This window comes from Filicampus tigris, chromosome 7, assembly GCF_054856515.1.
Source record: "Filicampus tigris isolate MCC_2025a chromosome 7, RoL_Ftig_1.0, whole genome shotgun sequence".
NCBI classification, from domain to species: Eukaryota; Metazoa; Chordata; class Actinopteri; order Syngnathiformes; family Syngnathidae; genus Filicampus; species Filicampus tigris.
The window spans coordinates 15,855,001-15,875,440 of NC_141223.1; the positions used below are offsets into that span (position 1 = coordinate 15,855,001).

A 20,440-nucleotide genomic window follows, 5' to 3' on the forward strand; every position below is an offset into this window, starting at 1 on the left:
GCCACCTGTTGCTAGGCAGAATATGTGGGGCACAGCCACATTCCATTTAAATGCAAATCTGATTGCATCATCTTAACGGTACGAGGGAGGTGAACTGGATCCAGACAGCCACAAGGGTAGATGGACGGCGGTGGGATGAGCAACCCGAGAGCTACTGGATCCGTCATTATTTCAATAACCTTTGACTGTGGGGGGACGCCAGTGGGGGCTTTGACAATCATGGCCGTATCACTCGTAGAGATAACCCTTGATATAACCCGTGTGATTTGTCTTCAGAGTTTTCCTCTGAGTAACACAAGTGATTTTGATTGACAGGTTGTTAACTTCATAGCCTCTTTTCACACCGTGATGGTAATATCATGCTTAACTGAGTTCTAAATAAATTGTGCATCTCACTGAGGCACCAATTTAGCAGAAATTCCTGCAGGAAAGCGGCTATAACCTAATAAAGATGGACATTTCATGGACATCACGCTGCATTGAACGCATCATCCGGAAGGTGGCACAAAATTAAAGGAAAAGAGAATTAATATTTATAGAGTTTTATATTGCAAGAAAACAAGTCATTTTTTTTAGACAAAAAAGTTGCAGTGGAAATTAATATGGGAGCGGAAGATACCTTTTAAACACATTAATTAATCTATTAATCCATTGAGGGAAATTAGGTGTAGAGTATCTCCCTGTCTATTTATGTTTTACTACTCTTATCATTATTCACCTTTCTCCCAAAGACACCATAAGATGGCACCATAGGCCTGTATAAAGGACCTAAAATGCAACAAAACGGTGCCAAAAAAACTGATCAAGCGACATACTGTACTTCGAGTGAGAGACAAGGCATCAGTTACTCACGATTTTTTTACTTTTCACAGCAGGTCTTGGTTCCGATTATCTGCTATTCATTTTTGGATTTCTAAATTATAAGAACAGTGTTTTTTATTAAAAAAAAATTTTCCAATACTTTTTTTTCTAAATATCTACAAGATATTACCTGTTCCCTAAAAAAAATTCCAGTTATTCTCGTATTGTCTTGAAAATATATTTTTTTAATTTGTCCGAAATATGACAATCTCATTTGATTACGACAGTATTGTCTCTTTTTTTCCCCCTTTCTCTGTGGTCCTAATCCTACTTCATACCATTGTAAATGTAAATTAGAAAAGTGGTAGCTAGACCTCAATTGATGTGTGTCCACTTCTCGTCCGGAGGACACAAAAAATGTGCATGCTCAGTGTTTGGCTGCTACCATTGGCTCTCAATGGCCCGTGCATGTGTAACGAATGTTATCTGTATGCGCTGCATCGACTGAATGTAAAACCTTATTGATCGGCACGTTTACTCCCTGCAAAGTAATTGAATGTCGGGATTTTCAATCTAAATGAAGCTAAGACGCTTTTCTTGTAGCCATAATTAAGTGTGGACGTCTTTATGAAGATGTTCACATTTAACATGTAGCCACCCACATTTCCCCAATTTCTTTTTCCACATCAGTGGCTATGTTTACATGGACACATTTATTCGGATTAAAAACCTATCGAAATTAAAATGCTTCATGTACACAGCCCTTTCTGAATATTCTGACCCAATCAAGCCCATTCCAATCAAGATTTTATTCCAAGTGAGAGGGATGGTTTATGTCGGTTGATAATGAAAACACTTATTCCGAAATTTCGTAACAAACCATCTTTACCGCGCATGACTGTGACGTCAGTATATGAATTTCTGTTATTCCCGGAAGCTAGCACAAGCAGAGCGAGTTTTATATTGTTTGTTGTTTGAGTCAATAACGTTTGAAAAAAAAGAAGCAGAGTGAGCTAAAGACATGCCGGGCGCTAGACTGAACTGGTGCATGTGCAGCTCCATTAGGAAGTGTTAACTTGACGTAACAGCGTAAACGGGAAAAATATGCAAAATAACGCTAACGTTTTAAGTAGAAATAGATGGAGCGATGTTTTGTTGACACGGAAGTCACTACGGCTTCTTCTTCTACTACTACTATTTCTTGTATATGCGGTCAATCTGCTCATGTCAAAATAATCGTAATAATTTGTTGCGAGTGAAAGTGTGATGCATGAGCATGCAAATCTTAATCTGATCAATACTTTTAGTGTTCATGAAATCAGTGCATCCGATCATAATTTTAAAACGAACTCTGATCTGATTAATGACATTTTGTGAAATGTAAAAGTAGCCAGTGATTAAACCCACTTGTGGTGCCCCCCAAAGAGAGCAAAAGTGCAGTTTAACATGGAGGTCACACAAACATGATGACAGGGTACACGGGTGTCACGTACGCCCGCATCAACCATTTAAACTGAATGAGTTGTGAACACGTGTTCATGAACCCGGTGTGGGCCAACGTACATGCTCTTTGCCGGTTCCCCTCCGACAAAGCCGATGGCATGACCACATTCCAGGCCCTGAGCCAATCATTGGAGCTTTCTGAAACTTGAGACATCAGGAAATAAAAGAAATCAGAAATGATCCCCCTTTTCAGACTATCCTTTAACAACACTTTCTCTAAAGCTGTCTGAGTAGGTTTAATCAACTGATTGTTTTGGTTCAGTCTTATAAAATTTCTAATCTTAAGATATTGAACAAAGTTATTGTTACCCAAGTGAAATTTAAATTGTAGCTCCTGGAAATTCATAAGTTTCTCAGAATCAGATGGATAGAGATTTTGGACTGTTTCTATTCCGCTATTGTACCACAGTTTAAAGGCAGCATCCACGTTAACAGGCTTAAATTGTTGGTTACCCCAAATTGGACTGAATATAGATCAATTGTTTGGATCATGCAAAAATCCCTTAACCTTTCTCATATTTTTAAGAAGTGGATTTTTTGTACTTCTTAACGATCTTCTATTCGAATCTGAATATAAGTATGAAGGGAGTGTTCATTTCAGACCTTGAGATTCCATTTCGCCCAATGTGGTAGATTTGCCCCTGCACAGTAGTAAAACATCATGGATGTTAGTTGCACAGCCCAATAGTAAAAATGTCAATCAAACCACCACAGTCATATGGCAAATACAATAAGGATAATCGAAGTCTAGATTTTCTATTCCTCCATATGAACTGTATCAACACCTTTCCGAACTGCAGGAAAACAACAATGGCGAGAGTGGGCATCCTTGTCTACAACCTCTTTTAATTTAATATCAATGGGATATGACACATTTCTATTTGTTCTTACTTCAGCAGTAGGGTTAATATATCAAATTTTGATCCACTTCATAACGTTTTGGTTACATCCCGATTCCTTCAAAACCTCAAAAAATACTTTTTGTAGTAGGAAAGTGATTTTTTGAAAATTTTTATCACTCCAACATGTTTTACTGAGCAAGTTTTGATGATTTGACTTATGACTTGCTTGAGCCAAGCAATGACTTGACTTGTTTGATTTTTTTTTCCACAGTGACTTAGGACTTGCTTGAGACTTGGTTACGACTCGAGACTTACTTGTGACTTGCATATATGTGACTCACTCCCACCTCTGGTAAAACTTTTAACTTTAACTTGTTAACTCACATACATCCTAGTAAACTGTTGGACTCAGCAAAATACAAACATACTATTTACTCACCCATCGCATTCAAAAACCTCGAGAAAAAAAAATAAAGACAAATTATTTTCAATGAGCACACAGTGCCATAGGAAGGATCAATCCCACTCGCCTTCCGGTGAGACAATATTTCTTTTGACGTATGTCATCGTTGTATCCGCGTCGGTAAAAGTCGTGCTGGAAACATGATGCCATAGCAGACTCCCTCTTGGCCACGGAGAAGTTGTCTGACCTCGTTGAAGGCAGCCCTTGCTTTGGCGACACTTGAAGTGTAGTCAGGGAATATTTTGACGTCCATCTCGTACTGGAGCCGATCCTGGAGGCGTGCACGACTAAATATCTCGACTCAGTCTCGGTAACAGTGGAGGCCAGCGGCGATGGCTCGCGGCTTGCCGTCTTTCCTCGCAGGTCCAGGGATTCTGTGTGATTGATCCACAAGCACGTCTCTATCCAGTTGCAACACTTCTTTCAAAAGCCCTGCTACTTTGTCTGTAGTACTCGTGCCATTCGCCTCCGCCACTCCTAAAATTTGGATGTTACATCTCCATATTCCCCCCTCCATCTTTTCGCATTTATTCTTTATTCCGGACATCTCCGCTGCCAATGTTTTCACTGTAGCTTGTAGAGCACGCAGTTCATCTGACACGTCGACAAGCCACTCTCCATTTCTTTCATCCTAGCCTGCACTTGTTCAATATCAGAGCGCAGTGAGGCCACACCGCTGTGTATTTCTTCTTTCACTGCTGCACTTAGCTCGTAGAATTGAAGTCAGCAGTGAGAGCCGTGAGCGGACGCAAGGGCAGAACCGCTTTAAAAGGACGGGGTTGGTGGCCCATCATTTTTATGAATAAGGACGGATGACGGGATGATGCCGGAAGGCTACCTGGGTAGCGGGCGGAGGACGGACCAGCAAAAAAATCGTCAAGTGCCCAGCTCTGTTTTCATGGGAATTTTGTCACTTTTTGTCCTACCTGTCGTACATTCGGTTAAAACGGTGAGTACTTACTATTTGCGTTTTTATTGAGTCTTATTTGACTTTTTCATTGCCTCAAAAATACTTTTGGCGTCTGATTTCCGTCATAGCTTTTCAGCATCATAGCTTTTGAGTATAGTGACCACATTCATCACCCAGTGTACCCTCAATTGTCAGGACATACTACTTGCTTTCACCTCTGTGTACGTATTTTCTTAATGGATTTTTTTTTTTTAATTCTACCTGCCATTCTACATCTAACATAAGAGAGAAAGCAAAACAAATGAAACGGTAGTATTTTGGCTGTCAAATTAGCCTTCGGTAAGAGGTTTTGCAAAGGGTAGGACATTTTGGCAGAGCAGGCTGTCAAATCAGCCTTTGGTAAGAAGTTTTCGACAGGGTAGGACAATTTGGCAGAACACCGGGCCGCAATCCATTGGAGTCGTTGCCGCTAGCATCAAAGCTATGCTAGGTTGTAGCTTAGCCGCTTCGGCGATTTCGTTTTTACGTTGTTTCGAAGCTATTTGCAGGTCACCACTCATGTATTCAACCCACACCCGTATAGCCGAAGTAGGTTCACTGAAATTTGTTCAGCTAAATATGAATTTTAAGATGAAAATTCGCAGGTTTGACCGGAGCCCAAAAACCCACAAAATCACCTGCTCAACAGCTCCCCCCGAGTATGATGCATTTTATTTCATTTTTAAAACGTCATGTCATGTCATGTCATCTTCCAAACCGCTTATCCTATATAGGGTCGCGGGGAGTTGCTGGAGCCTATCCCAGCCGTCAATGGGCGAAGGCAGACTACACCCCGAACTGGTCGCCAGCCAGTCGCAGGGCACACATAGACACTGTCACTGAGCGGGAATCGATCCCACGCTGCCCGCACACAACTCAGGCGTGTGTACCACTACACTATCAGCGGACATTTTTAAAACGTGTTTTTTTCATGTCATTAACACAAGCATTGATTTGGGACTGCTCCAGATGATGTACAAAGTACATGGCACAATTGTATGCTTTTATATTGCGTTTTAGTGTAATATTGATGATTTCTATCATGATAGCGCTGGTATTAAAAACTGAGGATTACGTCAGGTAATTCCCCACTGAAGAACCAGAGACCAAACCAGGCCACTGCCAAAGAGCAAGGAGAGGGAGCATAACAAAGAAGAGCAGAGGAAAATGTCAGCCAACGACATAAACGTGGAGTAATTAGGAGTGTTTGAAGCCGATTAGAGTTGAATACAATTAGCAACAAATGAGAGGGGGTTTGTTCTGAAAAGGAAGACATCACTGCCGGCTTTATGTAACTGGCTGAGCGTGAAGCAGCTACAGAAGGACACGTCTTCCTCATCCTCCTCGTCCTCATTATTGAGACTGTGGGAACAGATAGATTGAACAACAACTTCTGAAAAAGCTGTTGGAAACGTACTTCTAACCACTTGACTCCTGAAGTCGGATATGGCGAATGTAAATGCTTTAATGCACGTTCAAGACGGGAAGATACTCTCACTCGTTTGAGGTGGACAATGACCTGACAATTTGCATTGTAGAAATAATAGAAAGAGTCCTCAGCCACACAATGTCACAAGCAGTGTGTGACATAAAATAAATACCGTCACATCCCTCACCAGTTATTTATGATAACTGGCACTTTGCACAATAGAAATAAAATGACTGCTAGAAAGTCATGAATCATGAAAAAAAAAAAACCACGACAAAAGGTGCATGCCATTTACCTGTGTCAATTACTATAATGCCTTGCTAGTTATTCATGATAACCACAACCTTGCACAATAGAAATACACTAGGAATAATCCACAGAATTGAAAAAGGTACTCGAAATAAAACAGAGAGTCAAACAATAGTTGTCCACATGCACAACCAAAATGTACGATACATGTCAAGTGATTAATGCCATCGCTTCGCTTAGCTAGTCTTGATGACCGCCACCTTGCACAATAGAACTCAAGTGGACCACTAGAAATATCTCAAATAAATTATTTTACTAATTGAGTAATATGAAGACTTTTATCCAAGAACAAAAACTTGTTTTTTCAAAATAATCCAGCTGTTTTTCTTAAAAACACACAGCGTAATGCTCACCTGACTCCATCTTTTGTTTTAAGTTAGAAAATACTTTTTTTAGTCTGAAAAATAAAATGTTTTCTAAAAAAATACAAATTTATTTCAAAAATAGAATTTTTTTGTGTAAAAAAACAACAAACCCTTTTTCCATAAAAAAAATATAACCATACAAACTCAATTTACATATGAAAATTCAGTAACATGAAGACTTTTATCCAAGAAAAATACAACTTGCTTTCTTAAAGTTCTACAACATTTTATCTAAAACAATATTTTTTCTGATAAACACCGACTTTAGAGAACAAATAATTTCTTAAAAATTATCGTTTTCTCCCAAAAATACAATGCTATAAGACTTTACATTTTATTTTTTTATTATTATTTTTTAAAACATGGATTTAAAAAATTTGAATAATGCTACTGTCTCTTGGACTTTTTTTTTCAGACAAAGAAACAAGATTGCGACATTTTCTTCCCTCTAATTGATCTCACTTGATGCCAAAAATATACAACATAGCTTTATTATTGGAATATGATTTGATGGTGCGTGAACACAACATCCTAATGAAGGAGCGCATCTGTCCTTGAACATGCATGTTTTGAAGCAGCCTTTAAACAAGTTGAAGCGGAGCATCTCACAGCCCATCAAGGCGCTTTTTTTACGAGGACACGGCTGAGTGCAAAGCATTTACTCAGCTTTGGCTCCCATCCGAGCGGCGGCAGAATGAGGTGCCGGAGCAGCCGAGCGTTACAGGGACTGACGTCAGCTGGGAAAAAATATTTATTGGTGGCGGCGATGTATGGATTGCACTCTTCCATCAGAAGATGAGATGAGATTGGAACATGTTACTGGAAGAAACAATCTCCTGTGTCTCTCTGAAACAGCGGCAAGCATTTTGGCTCTATTTTTTCTGTATAACACTACAACATGGGCAAACTTTTGTGAGGCGCATTCGATTTTTAACATCTGTAAAATAGTTCATTTTAATCGTACACTGTATATTTATCAAATTAACAGTGATGACATAATACATTAGAATATAAAGAATTAAACCATTTTTGGTACATTTTTTGTTACCATTCAATGGGCATTGCGCATCTCCTTCTGGTGGGCGTGTCTGTGCCACCTTAGGGCAGTATAATACAGACATATGGTTACAAATAAGGGAGCGTGGTGTAATTTGTGCTGAGGGGCAAGTACAGCCACCCCTGTTATTTAGACAACCATAGAAGAAGTTGGTCATGTGACCACATATTTTTTAAGAGGCATCCATTTCGCTCACAAAAAAAAAAAATTGGCACTACTTACCCCACTCTCCCCTATATGGAGCCGGTCAAAACTTCTCAGTAACCTGCAGTTTAGGTGAATGTAAACTTCAAATAGGAGTATCAATAAACAGCTTGAATCCTCTTTTTTTGAAGAATTATTCATCTGCCAAGCCGCTGCTTATTGTGAAGTTCACTGCCACCATATTAGTGCTCGTATCTTGAATTCTCAAAGCAAGAAATCGGCCAAACTATGACTCAAAGTGAGGTCACTCGTATCTCAAGACACCACTGTATCTTTTTGTTTCAGCTCATGTAAAATGGGAGCCAAAAAGAGAGTGTTGCATTTATATTTTCGTTCAGTATAATAAATTCATTTTATATTTTTATTATGTATTATTTTAAAAACATCTCATGAATTAATTACTTTTATTTAACCTTTTATTTCATAAAAAAACAAATGTGGTTTTTACGCAAATGAAAAATGTTTTTGTGAATAAAAAGAAAATTCAAATATAAAAAAAATACATTATAACTAACCAATTTTAGGAAATATAGGCTCAATTAAGGGATCAAACATCAGATGCTTGATTTTTTTTGGTTGTAATTTCCCATGTATGAAATAATGTAAACAGCAATGCTTTGATACTACTCAAACTGTTTCTGCTATACAAGTGTAAAAAGAAGTTAAACATTGTTTGACATAAAACAATAGCTAATTTTTTTGCATCTTAAGTGTAAAAAGAAGGTAACCACTGTAACAAAATTAAAAAGGAAAGCCAATAAGCATCAAATTTAGCTTTGATAACAAAGCAGCGTCTTGGGATTTCAGAAATGCCATTTTTGCATCGGGAGAGAAAAAACACACAGAATAGAACATCCTCAGATCTCAACTGAGCTTTGATCTGAATCAAAACTAGATGGGAAAGGGATCTCTGCCAGTGTAAACAAAGTGAATTAGAGCACCGCAGTGTAAATGATGGAAATGCTCTTTTATTTTGCGTCCCTCCTGTTGTGCCAGCGTCATTCTTTCACCCCCACCTCCCTATGGTAGCTCTGTAAACTTTATTTAGTGTGTGCGTGGGTGTGTGTGTCTAGCCATTCATCTCCCGCCAGCCGCCCTCAGTAATTACAATGGTCCCATTTTTCTCTCTGCCCTCATTAGATTCCAGAACAAATACGAAAGCTCTGTGTGTGTGTGCGTGGGTGTGTACGTGTGCGGGTGTGTGGGTGTGTGTGGGGGTGTGTGTGTCCTCATCACTGTGCTTGATACATGTTTGTGTGTGGCAATCAGCCTGCAGTCATTCGCATTTAGATGAGATTAGATAACCTGATTGGGGGATTTGCACTCATGGAAGCATCTCTTTTACACACAGATTCACACACACGCATACGCATGCACGCACACACACACAACAGAGAGACACTGGAGTCCTTCTGATGCAAGAGAACAACATAATCATGGGAAAGTGGAGAAGGAGAGGATCAAGGAAGGGAGAGGAAAGAGTGTATGTCGTTAAATAGAGCACAGAGGACAGAGAAATATCGGTTGCCTTATTTAGTCACACAAGACAGACAACCGAAAGTGGGCAAAGTGACCCGACAATGGCTGCTTCAAACCAAGATGCCAGATTGTGTTTTTTGTTTTGTTTTTGTGGGTCTTATCATGATAGACACACGTACCAAATGTAATTTGGCTAAATGAAACTGGCTTAGGGGGGACATTTTTCCCCCAAATCCGAATGAACAGAATGACTTACCAGTTGTCACCAAAGTTCATCACTATGTTCTGCCCACGAGCAATGGCCAAACTCAAACTCGCTGTTCATTAGTCAAGTTTAAGCGGTTAACATTTGGAAGCAATGGGAAAAAATCTCTTGAATCCCTTGTTTTGGAAGATCCCTGGAAATTGCCAAAATGACCTGAAAACAGCCACTTCAAACCAAAAAGGCAGGCTTCATTTATCGACCCCCGATAGACACATCTACCAAATCTGATGCTGGTACGTCAAACTGCCTTTTGGGGGTTGAATCTTTAAAAATATATATATAATCGATGAATTATTAAAAATTTGTTGCTGTATGGTGAGTCGTCATAGTTCCCCACTCTACCCACAGGCAATCACCAAAACTCTCGCAATTTTGAGCTGTTCATATGGATCAAATTTGTTGGGAATCAAACCGAACCTCTCATAGTAGTTTTTGAAGAATCCCTAGGAAAGGCCCAAAGTGGATGCTTCATACCAAAATGGCGGACTTCCGGAGAGTTTCTCAGAATAGCTTTTTGAGACTTTTTTGTTGGTCTATCCAATATACAGTAGACATCCATCCACCCATCCATTCATTTTCTACCGCTTAGCTGATGTTCGGATTGTGGAGGCAGAAGCTTCAGCAGGGAAGCCCTGACTTCTCCCTCCCCAGCCACTTCTTCCAACTCTTCCCTGGGGATCCCAATGCATTCCCAAGAAGCCGGGAAACAAGTCTCTCCAGCATGTCCTGGGTCGTCCCCGGGGCCTCCGGCCAGATGGACATGCCCGGCACACCTCACCGGGGAGGCATCCTAACCAAATTCCCAAACCGCCTCATCTGGTTCCTCTCAACTTGGAGGAGCAACGGCTGGATTCTGAGTCCGTGCCAGATGACAGAGCTTCTCACCATATCTCTCAGGGACACCCTGCGGAGGAAACTCATTTCGGCCACTTGTATTCAGGATCTCGTTCTTTCAGGCACAACCCACAGCTCGTAAACATAGGTAAGTGTAGGAATGTAGCTCAACCGATAAATTGAGACCTTTAACCTTTCGTCCGAGCTCCTTCTTCACCATGACAGACTGACACAGAATCCGCACCACAGCAGACGCTGCACCGAGCGCCTCCATCCTGCCCTCACTCGTGAACAAGAACACAACATACTTGAACTCCTGCACTTGGGGCAGGATCTCATCCCCAACCTTGAGTGGACCTGTGACAAAGGCCAGCCTCTGCGGAATCAAACTCTCACTGGAAACGAACCTGACTTACTACTGGCGATGCAGACCAAACTCTGACATCGGTGGTGTAGGGACCAAACACCAGTATCAGGGGATACTCGCCAAAACACATGTAGACTGTTTGGGTGAACTGCCATGCACTCTCGAGGATCCTGTCGAGGGTGTGGAGTTAGTTCACTGTTCCATAGCCAGGACAAAAAACACACTTCTCCTCCTGAATCCGAGATTTGACTTCCAGACAGACCCTCCTCTGCAGTACGTCTAAATAAACCTTACCCTATGGAGGCTGAGGAGTGTGATCCCTCTGTAATTAGAACACACCCTCTGGCCCCTCTTCTTAAAAAGGGGGGCCGGCACCCTGGTCTGCCATTCCAGATACACTGTCCCTGAGGCCCACATGATATTGTAGAGGAGTGCCAACCAGGATAGCCCCACAACATCCAGTGCCTTCAGGATCTCTGGTTGGATTTCATCCACCCAAAGGCTTTGCCACTGAGGAGCTTTTAAACCACCTCAGTGACTTCAACCCCAGAGGTAGGAGAGTCCCCAGGCTCTGCTTCCTCAATGGATGGCATGTCAGTGGAATTGAGGAGGTCTTCGAAGTATTCTGCCTCACAGCGTCCCAAGTAAAGGTCAGCAGCGCTGTCGCCACTATACACATTGCTAATGGCGTACTGCTTCCTCCCCCTGAGACGCCAGATGGTGGACCACAATTTTCCTTGAAGCCGTACGGAAGTCATTTTCCGCGGCCTCGCCGAACTCCTTCCACGCCTGAATTTTTGCTTTGGCAAATGCCGAAGCTGCATTCCGTTTGGCTAGCCCCATTGACCAAAAAGGCAAGTTAAGACTTTTTAGAGCCAACAAAATGCAGGATTCTTGTATCGGATCGTATTAGCAAATAGTGTACCGAATAAATTGTCTGCTGCTGTATACTAGTGTGTGTGTGTGTGTGTGTGTGTGTGCGCACGTGCGTGGGTGTGTGTGTGCTGTATCATAATAAATGCGTGATTAGACAGGTTACAGGGCTAATTGGAGATAAAGACAAATATCTCCTACCATCTCTGCTCTTTATGACCTCATTAGAGGGTGTGCGTGGGTGTCCGTGCGCGCGTGTGTGGGTGCATGTGTGCGCAGGGCCCAAAACATCTTAAACTCACTCAGACTGCACATACAAGAATGCGCATGCATGTGCGCGAGCTATGTGCACGTGAGACAATGGCCGCCAATTATATTCTAGTTATGAGTAACAGTGTCTTCCTGTGTGTGCGCATATGGACATGTGTGTACATGTGCGTGCATGTGTGCACAGACAACTCCCCGCTGGCCTTCTCCGGGGAAGCCAATTAGGAGGCAGCAGCTCACACTCCGCCCATCACTGTATCTGGGCAGAGATCATCAGAGACATAATGTTTAAGCATCATTGTCGCCGTGACGACGCCAGGGTAGAGCATCCAGGATGTATTGATGAGGAATATTAACAACTAAAGAGCTGCTTACACTCAAATGTCTAGAGCACCGCTTGCGCGCCTTGCCACCAACTCGCTCCTCTTGAAGTAAGCGACTTTACTAACATGACGTTATCTGGTGACTCTGGAATGTCCTACACACCGCTTGGCTGCCTCACAGACACCTGCTCGCTCAACTAAAAAAAAAAGATTCTGAATATAAGCGTCCCTTTGTGTTTATATTGATATTTCTTCCAAACCACTTGTCTGCCTCACATCCAGACCTCCGCGCTCCACTTGCAATAAACTTTTTGACTCACACAACATTATGTGTTTACGCTGTCTTCATCATCACCGCTTGCCCACCTTGCCCCTGCTCTGCTTCCCTTGCAGCGAACCAGTTGTCCGGCACGTTTCATCTGGTTTTCTCAGTTCATTATCTGGTTATGCTCAACAGTCTTCCGCACCACTTGTCTGCCTCGCGCATACCCACTTGTTCCACATGTAGCTGGAAAATAACATTGGATAGAGATAACATCATCTGTTTGGACTAGATAGTCTATGACCTCATCCGTCCTTTGCGATGCAGAAATCCCAACATGACATATTGATTCCCGGCACTTTCACTCACGGGAGTGATGTTAGAGCACCCTGAAGGAGAATTATTGATCAAACTTCAACTGTTCCAGAGAAGCGGCGTTATTGACGCGCATGACGCTGTGCTGCTAGCTAACGCTAGAATCAGCCATAACATGACTTGACGCCGGCACTCAGGATGATGTCATGGTTTCATCTAAGCGGCAAACGAGGTATGGGATGTAGTCGCACTGGGAAATAAGCAGAAACACTGCGACCAATTGGACGTGATTGATGAGATTGATGTGTGTGCGTAAGGGTGCGCGTGCATGCGTGCGTGTGTTGTGTTTGTGCAGGGAAGCTGGACAATGTTGACAGGAAGCAGATGTCTGTCCATTCAAATACACACCCAATGTAAATAGTTATATTTTTCTTTACATGTACGGAAAATCTGCTTATCCACTCACATATACGTAGCAACTTGAGTCACTTGAGTCGAAGCTTGTTGCTTGCTCTGTGGTGTGGCATAAATAGCATCGAGTTTGCGTCAACCTCCGACTACCCCCGCGTATGTGACATGAGTGCGTCCAGCCCGGCTCAGCATATAGTAGATTGTAAACTTCTATCTGCCCATATGCACAAAAAGAAGACATTGGTCTATTATTCCATTTATCCATAAAATGTCAGCATCTGTGTGCCCTTTCACATATCCACAAAATGTAAACATCTGTCAATACACTATTCATTGACAATTAAAACGTCTATCCATCCACATAAACACAAAACGTCTCAGCTGTACTGCTTTTCTGTTTACATTCACACACAAACATGTGTTTGTCAATTCACATATTCACCAAACATGACTGTGTGTGTGTAATTCAAATATCTAAAGATCTCTCAATCAAGACACATAAACACAATAATTGGTTTGCGTGGATCCATTCACATACTCAAATAAAGAAAACACAGAAAATAGATATGCAAATTGTCAAAAGCAAGCTATCCACATATACTCAAAATGTCAAGTCAGACAAACGCGACACAAAATGTACACAGAATTACATTTTGTATCCAAAACCATATACCCTAAACGCATGTTTGTCCATTCACACATTGGAGAAGACTGACTTACCCGACTCAAACACATAGGGGGCACGAGGCTTCTGCTGCCCTGAAACCAAAATACAGAAATCCAATTTTAATCATGTTTCAACTCCTTCAAGAGCGCCCAAACATGATTAGTTCACCTTATCTCATCACGCTGACATGTGACAGGACACAGCCTCCCTGCGGGAACATGATTAGGACTGTGTGAGTGTGATCGTTTGCTTTGGTCTGGCTTCATCTAGTCATCCTTCAACACACTTCGCACTGCATTGATTCTCATTTGAAATTCACCGACCCTAATGTGTATTACAACTTGGCACGCGTGATAGCGCATGGGCGAGTCCCCAGAGAGGCAGACCGGAACAATAGATGAAAGATTGCTCAAAATGGAGAAGAGGTCGACGTATGTAGAATAGCATTGCATGCTGCCTTTGGACTAAATAACGTGTGTTGTTATACGAGCAACAACATGATTTTAAATGAAACTCAAATTAAATTAATTAGGCCGGTGAGACAGAAAATGTTGCGCTTTGCTGTGAGCACAAACACACACATTATCCACTCACTCTAACCCTAGAACACAACTGACCACTAAACATTCCGAACCCTACGCTGACCCTAAAGCTGAAAGACAAACTCTGAAGCCCAAAACCAACCATATTCCGAACCCTAACCCTTAAAACGGTCCCCATGAGGGAGGTCAACATTCAGCTTCTCTGTGGCAACGTGTGAGAATTCATTCTCGACTCTGAGAATTGTGTTTTCAGTTAACAGGTGCAAAATGCTCCATAAAAGAAAGACCCGGGTGGTTTGAGAGATAGGAGCGGAAGGACATCGCCGCTTATAGAATAGCGCCCCAACTTGGTTCCAACCTTACTTAAGCTAACAATGCCTGCTATGTCATACCTGTTTCTAATGATTAACGGTGATTGTGTTAGAGAGACAGAGACATTTATCAAGCAGCAGTGCTTGAAAAGACATTTTGGACAACTGCATGTGCCAGACTTGGTGCAAACACTTACAGGTACAGGGCGTTCGTGAGTTTGGTAGGGAAGAGCAACGCAGAACAAGAATGTGTCCCATTCATTTTGTTCGCAAGGCCTCTGAGCTCTTGTGTAAAGTGTTTAGGATGCAGCAGCTTGTCGTTGGGGCGAGCTGAGCAGTGGCGGACAGAGGTGCCTTGTTAAAGGGACGATTATAGCGACAGAGCAATCAAAGAAGCTCTGATAGGAGAAAGAATGAGCTGTCAGGCGCCATTACGGCTTGCTTGCCGTGCTCGAGTAGCCGCAGAAAGGGAGAGCGTAAACGCATAAAATAATTGAAAGCTTCAGCTCGTTATAGTTGTTGTTGTAAAGTCGTAATGTTATGGTATAAACGAGGCAGTGGGCCGTGCTGGTTGTAGGCTGCAAGGAATTATCGGAAGATGATTAATGAAGACTCTACAGCCAATCAAAAGGCTCCTTACAGGTACAACTCTGCTCTCAACTTTATTGTTTCTCTGCCTTCATCCATCGATCCACCAAACAGTCTTGCTATCATCCATCTCTTCATCATTGATTGGCCATCCATTTGTCCAACAATCCTTCAATTACCCACCCAATTACCTGCCCACTAAAGCACCATTCATTCATCTTGATATCCATCCTCGCATCGCTCTACCTTCATTCATCCATTCAGAAATCCGTACGTCATCCAGCCATCGTTTCTCTGCCATCGTCCATCCATCAGTCTGTCATCCAACCAACAATTTATCCATTATTTATCCTTCCATTCTTCAGTCCAAGCATCTGATATCACTCGATCATTGCCCTTCTATCATCATCCAACCATCCACTGTCTCAACACAATCTTCAGTCCATCATCCATCCATTGTCACTAGACCATCCGTCATCAATCACCAGCAATCTGACCGCCATTAATCCATCCACTATCGATCCATCTACCACCCATTCAGTACTCTGTTCATCATGCATCCATTATTTATCTGCCATCATTCCTCCAGACATTAAGTCAACCATACTTCTATTTATTCTCCACCCAACACTTTGTCCACCATTCATCCATCCATTACTAATGTCCATCTACAGTCATATGAAAACGTTTGGGTACGCCTGATCATTTTCAAGATTTTCCTGTATAAATCAATGTTTTTTGGGATCAGCAATTTCAGTTAAATACATCATATAGTAGACGCACACAGATACATTTGAGAAATAAAATGACATGAAGTGGAATTACTTAAACAAAAGAAGGCAGGTGCATAAATGTAGGCACTCTTGTTGTTTTATTGATTTGAATACCTTTACTAACTATTAGAAAATGTGTTTGGCAAGCTCATTGACCCTTGACCTACATACACAGATGAAACCACCCGTGACAAAGGGTATTTATTGCAATTGCAAGTTTTTCTCCTCTTTGCGGCTTCTCTGAAGAGTGACAACATGGGAGCCTCAAAACAACTCTCAAATGACCTTTAATCAAAGATTGTTCAACATCGTGGTTTAGGGGAATGATACAAAAAGCTCGCTCAGAGATTTCAGTGGTGAGTTTCCACCGTGGGGAACATAGTGAGTAATTGGAAGACCACAGTCACAGTTCTAGTTGAAGCCCGAAGTGGCAGGCCAATAAAAATCTCGGATAAGCAGAGGCGAAGGATGGTGAAGAACAGTCAAACTCAACACCACAGACAAGCTGGGTGGCATGGCTCAGTGGTAGAGTGGTTGTTTCCCAACCCGCAGTTTGTGGGTTAGATCCCCGGCCATTGTGACCATGTTGAAGTATCCTTGAGCAAGATACTGAACCCCGAGTTGCTCCTGATGTGCGTCATCAGAAGGTAGATGAGGTACAGTGTGAAGCGCTTTGACTACTGAAGGTAGAAAAGCGCTATACAGGGACAGACCATTTACAAGCTCCAAAGACCACAACATGGCCTTGCTGCTGATGGTGTCACTTGAGCGTCGTTGAACTATTCAGCGCACTTTGCAAAAGGACATGCTGGAAGGGAGAGTAATGCAGAAGTATTGCAGAAGCATTCCAAGACAAATACTTGGTAGCCACAGTCAAATTTGGTGATGGTTCCTTCATGCTATGGGGCTGTGTGGCCAGTGCAGGTACTGGCAACCTTGTTGAAGTTGAAGGTTGCGTGGATTCCATTCTGTATCAGCAGATTCTTGAAAAAAATGTTCAAGAATGAGTGACAAAGTTGAACTTGTGCCAGGGCTGGACACTTCAACAAGACAATGACCCTCAACACTGCGCATATTCTACTAAGGCATTCATGCAGAAGAACAAGCACAATGACTACTATATTATTTACAGTACTTGAGTGAAATTGCTGATCCAAACAACCAATGGTTTATAAAGGAAAATCCTGAAAATGATCGGGGGTGCCCACACTTTTTCATATGGCTATCATCAATTGCCAGGAGAAAGAAAACGATGACTTCCACGTCAGCTTCTTTTCTAGCGCCATTGATTGCATGCTGATTGGCTCTACAATTGAGGCCACAGCGCCGACTTTCACGAAGATTGATCTTAACGAGCGTCTGAAATCAGCCATGACCATGTGAGAGACATCATGTTAGCGGCGTGTGAGTAACACTGATTTACTAATGCTTCCTCTTAGCAGAGACAATTACACTGGATGCCATCAAAGTGCACTGAGATGACTCATTTGCATAACAATGGTGTCATTGACAGATGAAATCAGGAGCAAAACCATCTATGAAAACGATACTGTGTTATACTATAGCAGTATTTCTCTAATTGTTTTCCCCTAAGACTGAAATTTGACATCAAAATTCATCTCCCAAGAAACACAAATTATATTTATACATACCTAAATGCAACTACTATCTTAATCTTATCCTAAGAGTTGGAGTCAGGGTTTGACTGGAGGTTCCGGCCACACCATAATTCGACCTCCAGTACCAGATTTTAAATAAATGCAAACTTCCTCATTTTGTACCACATGGGGAGATGGAATTTAGAATCCGGCCCAAAATTTGGATTCTGAATTCCAAGTTCCTGAGCTCTAAGTTTAAATTCCAATTCATGGGGGTCTGGCCAGGGAGGGGTCCTCGTCAACCTCCAGCATCTGACCTTGAAGCACTATTTTCAGGAAAGTCCCGGCCCTCACCGGGGGCCTGAAGGTCTGGGGTCGGGTCCTGTTGGTATGTTGGTACAACTGCCCTGCATCAATTCCCTACACCGCAATCCTCCCCGCCAACCCCCATTCTATGGCACTCGGGGGTCACGCCGATCATCTCTATACCTGACATGGTGGGTGTTTGACGTGAGGGTTAGTGTCGTTGGGGTTAGGAGAGCTCCTAAACATAGTTAGGCTCAGTTTAGTGATAGGCCAATGCTTGAGGGAGATTTAGAGAAAATGATTTAGGTTTATCATAGGTCTATTAATCCCTTAACTGAACCATAAACCGAAACTTAACCCTTAATCCTTAACCCTAACCCAAACCATAATGCTAAAGCCTAATCCAAACATTCACAAGATGACTGCAGCCTGAACCAGGACAACCCTTATGGATGCTAAGCAAAGATTCAGCGACTTGATGAAAAAAAGTAAGTAAAAGTAATTGAAGTCTTGAGTGACAGACCAGAAGGCGCTTGTTTTGGCGGCTGCCCCACAAGGGAGAAATGTCCTGAAGCAGACGGATGACTTCCCAAAGTACAAATCAAAGCACGTTCCCCTCCAAGACCTGCCACCGTGTTTACAAGTGTCTGAAGCAGTCCATCACCTGGTGACCTGAAGCCGCTGGAGGGGAAAAAAAACATGAGGATGAAGAGCAGGATTGAGCATCAGAGATCCCGGGGTGACAGGAGCAACATGCACACGCACGCGGAAGTACACACACAAAGATAGACAGATGATGTCTGTTGTGAAGGCCTGATGAGAAAGTGATGGACGATAAACGTAGGCTTCAATAAATCGTTTAGTTTGACATACATGACGAAGTGAAATGACTTGGAAATTACACTCTAAAAACAGTTGGGTTAAAAATAACACAATTTTGGGTCAAAAATAGACCGATACACAAATTTGGTCAATTTGACCCACTTTCTTGCATTGTTTTGTACAAAACAGACCATTTTTGGGTTGTTTTCTTCAAAGACAACTAAGAAAGTTGGGTCAAATTGACCTAAGTTGTGGATCGGTCCATTTTTGACCCCAAATTGTGTTATTTTTAACCCAGCTGTTTTTAGAGTGTATGCTGGTGAAATTCCGTCCATTGTGAGCCGAACAGCAAACCCAGAGTCAAACCCATGAAAATCATCTGTGGCCCAGTCAGGGGAATGTCCTCGTGGTCTGACACATTTGGAGTGCTTTAGTGATTCAAGTAAAAACGTTTTTTTTTTTTTTTTCCTGGTGGCACGGTGCGGCCATGTTGTTAGCATGTGTGTCTCCCAATCAAAGGTTCTGTCTTTGAATCTCAGCTGGCTCTTTTCTGTGTGGAGTTTGCATGTTCTCCCCGTTGACAGGCAACACAGCACGCGTTGTTCGCTGTCCTTGAACACAGCAGGGGGGCGACGTGTGTGTGCATATGTTTGTGTGTCTGTGTGCATGTGTGTGGGTGTGTGTGTGTGTAGATTGTTGTTTAGCACAGGTGGTCTCACAGCAGGTGCACACTTCGTCAGACTGTTCTCACTCATTGCGTCATTCACCCTTACAGATTTACAGGTGGCAGCATATACACACACTTGCACACACACACACTCACACAAACTTGCAATCCATTTGTTTGCGAAGCTCATTCAGCATTTCATTGACTTTTAAACACAGCCAACGAACTGCCATACTACTGTGGGTCAATAAAAATCCTGATGAATCCATGTGGAAAACAAGTGAGTGGATGTTTAAATAATTAATTCATTGATTCTTTTTGGGCTTATGTTCCTATCACACACACAAGAAGTTTGGGCCAAGCTCTGACCTTGTGGAGTTGACTTAGGCGGGCTCTGTGTTTTATTGCGAGTCAACAAACTCCGCGGCCATGCTCCGTCCACACACAATGACCAAGCATTTTCACAATTTATTGTTGTAATCTTTATTGTAGCCATCGAACAAAATTCCAGCAGAAGCTTGATTTAGAAAGACACTTTGAAATGCCCCAAATGACCCTATAATGGCTGCTTCCAAACAACATGGCAGACTGTCTCTCTTTTTGTGCATGTCTTCTTGAGACTTTTTGTGGGTCTTCTCATGACAGTCATTTCTATAAAATTTCATTGTTGCTTAGTCAAACTAATTTTGAGGGCTGAGTTTTGAAAAAAAAAAATCATGATCAAAGTTATTAGAGTTTTGTGTTTTATGACGAGACATTAAATTTCACTGCAATGCTTCAACCACACACAATGATGATCAAAATTTAGCGCTGCCCGTCTGTCCAGCAGAGGTGTTTCAAATTCGGAA

General features: G+C 42.1%; 1 protein-coding gene across 5 annotated transcripts in view; it reads right to left on the minus strand.

Moving 5' to 3' along the window:
* The window catches only part of slc8a2b (solute carrier family 8 member 2b), an 80,499-nt gene that overhangs the window by 39,285 nt on the left and 20,774 nt on the right, over window positions 1-20,440 (minus strand). For 2 of the 5 annotated variants that reach the window (XR_015087440.1, XM_086035538.1), the window contains exon 2: window positions 14,039-14,077. The exons of 1 other annotated variant lie outside the window; for it this stretch is intronic. The gene's annotated coding sequence lies outside the window, so the exon portion shown is untranslated. Of the gene's footprint in view, window positions 1-14,038; window positions 14,078-14,153; window positions 14,194-18,626; window positions 18,785-20,440 lie in introns of all 5 variants that reach the window. 2 more of the 5 variants (XM_086035540.1, XM_086035541.1) reach the window with 2 other exon arrangements.